We start from the raw sequence: 4,872 nt of genomic DNA, 5'->3' as shown, positions 1-4,872 counted from the left end.
TTCATTAATGTATCTAGACAACAAAAAGATGATTTGTACTTAGCTTTAGCTTAGGCATGTAACAAGTGAGCTGAACAACCACTTAAGTTAGCTTGTACTTAAGGATGCTTGTTTACTATAAATAGCAAGCAAATGTGAATGAAAAAATCAGATTATTCAAACAAAAAAAACTTGTCTTACATTCGTTTCTTGGATTAGAAACAAAACCTGAAATTCTTGGATTTGGAATTTCGTTTCCTTTGCTTAGTTAGCTAGTTTAGGCTACTAGTTGGCTTGTGATCTTAGGAATCCAAACAGTTTCTTAGTGGTGTGACTTTATCTAAGAAGCCTTTGGTTCTTTAGCCTTAACTATCCCTTGGTTTATCCCTTGTGTATTTCGAGTGTTACTCCAAATATACAACATTTGGCGCTAGAAGGAGGGGGATCTAGCAAAACAAATACCCAAACACATACCCCAAACACAAACCATGTCCGACATCCCACCCCCTAATTGGCAATAATATGTCAATAAGGTTGCACTAGAGAAAGAAGATATGGAGCAACGAATGCAATATTTGCAAGATCAGTTAAAAGATATATCTACTAAGTTGAGCCATCAAAAAGAGGATTCACCCAATCATAGTGATGAAGAATTGAGTGAATCTAATTTCAATCACAATGATATACCTTTTCATGAAAGAGAAAGGTCACGGCCTAATAATGACATTAAGGCTGACATCCCAGAGTATGATGGCAAACTCGATGCTGATGAGTTCACTAGTAGAAAAATATACATTTGCGTCGCCATATTTGCGTCACTCATTCTAAGGAGCGAAGCAAATGTTTTATTTTACCTTCCTTTTAAATTATTTGCGTCGCATATTATTTAAGAAGCGACGCAAAACTCAAGTTCATTTCAGCTTTCTATCATTTGCGTCGCTCCTTTTTATTAAAGCGACACAATTAATAAACTTATTTGCGTCACTCATTAGTTAGCAAGCGACGCAAATAAGTGATTAAGTAAATTGCGTCACTCTTTTACTAATGAGCGACGCATATGTACATTGTACAACATTATAAACAAGGTTATTTGCGTCGCTTTTTTATAATAAAGTGACGCAAATAACTCTTTTGGCTTTAGGTTTTTCTGCGTTTTTTACCTTAGTTTTTCATCAAGTACCTACATTCACTATACAAAAAGAAAAAAAAAACAAGAGTTCTTAAATTCCAGCGAATTTCTACAGCAAAACACCCACAAATTTGTCTCTGAAATCCAACAAATTCGGCCAAAAACTTGCGTTTCCCCAGCAAATTTAACATCTGAAATCGCAGTGAAGTCGAAGACCCATAATCGGCTGCAAATTCGAGCAATTTCGAGCAAAAATTTAGACCAAAAACCCTAAGAAATTCGAAACCTTAAACCTAGAAAAATTGATTGTTTCCGACCAAAAATCCCCCATTTCGAGCAAAAAATCAACTCAAAAGCATACAAATTCGAACCCTAAAAGCCCCAAAAAATTCAATTTCGGTCTTCAAGTTCGATTGGGGGATTTTGTGGGGGGATTTCTAGGGTTTTTGGCAGCGGCGCAATATACCCTAAGAAATTCGTCCCATTTCAGTCATAAATAATTTTTGTTCGAATTTCAGTCAAGAAATTACAGCAACAATAGGTTAAGTCAAGAAATTACAGCAACAATAATTGTTTGAATTACGTCTTTTTCTGGGTTCAAGTCAAGAAATTACAGTAACAAAAATTCGAGCAATAACTGAAATTTTCGAGTGGAAAAATCGCTTAATTTCGCCCCAAAAAACCCGAGGAAGTTCAAGCAAATTACAGCAACAACAATTGAAGTTCGATTTCGGCTCGACATTGTTGAATTTTTGAAGTCAATTCCACCTATGGTAAGATTGCTTCTATTTATGTTCAATCTTTTCTTGGTTTAAGGCTTTGAATTCGGGGAAGATTAATGAGTGTGCTGAGTAAGCTTAATTTGCAAACTTTGGCTATTCTTACATGATTCATAATTATTGTGTCTCTGCTTGGTAATTTTGCAAACTTTGATTTAAGTTATTACTGCCTTAATCTATTCTAGTCTAGTACAAATGTACATTACTTGATGATTTAAGTTATTACTGCCTTAATTGCAATTAAAAAGTCCATTATGATCTCGGGTTTAGTCATTGAAGCATGCTGAACGAGCACTTCAGTCGAGTGATACATTGTTATGTCTATCTTAGTTGTAATTAGACTAACAGATGATTAAGGTTTACGTGCTCGCATTTGTAAGCATCGAAAAGTCGATATCCATCGTACATAATGTCACTTATGATTCTAGTCTATTAGCCGCTTCATCTATATATACTGCTTGGTTAGTTCTCATCTGGAAATATTTTTTTCTTATTGATTTCTAAATTTTGGTTGGTTTAAATCTTGGCAGTACTTGGATGAAAACAAGTCTTTGATTCTGAAGATTGTGGAAAGCAAGAATTCGGGGAAGATTAATGAGTGTGCTGAGTAAGCTTTATTTGCAAACTTTGACTATTCTTACATGATTCATAATTGTGTCTCTGCTTGGTAATTTTGCAAACTAGTGCGAAATGGTTAGTACTCTAGTTTTTAAGGCAATTGGGTCAGATTAATTATCAATTTTATCATACTGATCCGTTCTTTCATTGTATGTTTAAAGGTGGTATGCAAAACGATTTGTACATCCTGACATTGTGGCACCATATGATTACATATTTATCTGGGACGAAGATTTGGGAGTGGATAATTTTGATTCTGAAAAGTTAGCACTCTTTCTGCATCATATCCTCTAATGTCTTGAGCTATTCAGTACAGAACTTTTGTCATTTTTTTTTTATTGAATTTTCAGATACGTTGATTTGGTTAAGAAACATGGTTTGGAAATTTCACAGCCTGGTGTGGATCCTAATAGTCCGTTTACATGGCAGATGACAAGGAAAAGACATGACAGTGAAGTTCACAAGTAATAACTACTAATGATGTATAATTTATGCCCAGTTATCTTCCTTTGCAACAGAAGCAGGATTTCGATATTAATTACCAAAATATTGATCTGAGTTGTTTCTTGGGTGCACTTTGCAGGAGCACAGAGGAGAAACCAGGATGTTAAATTTCAATTAAATTGTTCAATTTTTGCTACAAAAATGGAGAATGATTCTTCCAAGAAAATTGAAGTTTCTGCCCTAAACCCCAATTTACAATCAAGAGGTGCTTTGGTTGTATTAGAAGGGTTAAATCGAAGTGGAAAGAGCTCTCAGTGTATTCAGCTTCTCTCTCACTTGCAAAGTATTGGGTGTTCTGCTGAGTTATGGCGGTTTCCGGATCGAAATACTGCTGTTGGGCAGATGATCTCTGCTTATCTTTCCAATCAATCTTATTTGGATGATCATACTATTCATCTTTTGTTCAGTGCTAATCTTTGGGTGAAAAGGTTGTTTCTTTTTCTTTTTATGATTGTTTTTTTATACATAATTTGTGAGTTGCATACCATGTGTTTGATGTTATGTTTAGCTGAATCTAATTCCTTTCTATGTTGTTATTTATTGGTTAATTTGGGTAATTCGTTCTCGGTTATATTACATTCTGGAGATTGTAGTTGGAATTATGATAGATTACTTTTAAAAAACTGTCTTTATTCCCCTGAGATTTTGAAATATATACAAGTATATTGGGACAGGAGTTCAGAATGTGATTTAAAGTTGTAAACTTTACTTCTTCATGAATCTGTTTTTTTGGTGATATGCTTGTTTAGTTGTTGACTTTGTCATCTACAATTACAGATCCATGATGGAAGAAAAGTTGAAATCTGGGACTACCCTCATTATAGATCGTTATTCATACTCCGGTGTGGCTTTCTCTTCTGCCAAAGGCCTTGATTTTTATTGGTGTAAGGTAAAATGTTATCACCACAATCTCTGTTTAAGTGACTGTTGAATGTTCAATAAAATTGGTTACTGACTTTTCATAATCCCATGACTTGTGAAAGTGTAAGGATTAAAAGTATTGTTTAACTCTTTTGGTTTGGTAACAATGGCATTCTATGAAGCATTATGTAAAGAGAGAATGGCTGATATAAGGAAATAATATATAGTAATTACAGTTGTTGAAAACCCATCTTCGAGTGAGTGTGATGTATGTTGACAACTTGCTTTGAAGATTCCAACTCTTAGTAATCAACCAGTTCACTCAGGCATATCTCTATTTAGTCGCAATATGATCACAATTCTCTTTGTGCAGGAACCAGAGATAGGATTGCTGGCTCCAGACATGGTCTTATACCTTGATATATCACCAGAGGTATACTTTCATTCAAATAGGCATGATAGGAATTTTGCCTTTAGTTTCACTGATAAGAATTTATGGGGCGTACCATTTATTTGGTAAGATCTGAGACATGGCTGTTAAACCAAATCTTAGTTTTTTCATAGCTTGCATCAGACTGTACAATTTTGGTAAGGCTGTAAGGTTAATAGGTTTGACAATGGTGACTTTATCTTGCATAGTGTCATTATAGTGATGCCTGCAATATTATGTAGTGTAGGTTATACTAATTTTCTTTTACTTAAACATGTTCCAGTTTCTTGCAATGTTCTTTTTATTTTTGTAAATTATGTTTTTTAACTAGATTCTGTGAGATAGCTGCTGTTTCATCAAATTCCGTAATAATGCCATCTAGATTTTCATACGATGCTGAATGATAACAGATGGTTGATGCATGCTTGCCAATGGAAGAAGTCCAGAAGAAGCTCAGAGAATATGTGCTTGAGTGTGTTGCGGCCTGCAAAAATGGAAGGGCTCTGTCTCACTTCTGGTCACAATAGGCAAGCTGCCATATGCCTCTTGCTCGCTTAAGCGAAATTCTATAC

At 34.8% G+C, this 4,872-nt stretch overlaps 1 pseudogene; it reads left to right on the top strand.

Moving 5' to 3' along the window:
* The first annotated feature begins 3,150 nt into the window (after nucleotides 1–3,150).
* On the top strand, nucleotides 3,151–4,410 carry LOC145571443 (thymidylate kinase pseudogene; annotated as a pseudogene).
* Nucleotides 4,411–4,872: the final 462 nt, after the last annotated feature.

The sequence above is a fragment of the Chenopodium album genome, chromosome 2, assembly GCF_948465745.1.
Source record: "Chenopodium album chromosome 2, dcCheAlbu1.1, whole genome shotgun sequence".
Classification (NCBI taxonomy): domain Eukaryota; kingdom Viridiplantae; phylum Streptophyta; class Magnoliopsida; order Caryophyllales; family Amaranthaceae; genus Chenopodium; species Chenopodium album.
The sequence above is the reverse complement of the archived record's forward strand: the minus strand, read 5'-3'. Positions and strand labels throughout refer to the sequence as shown.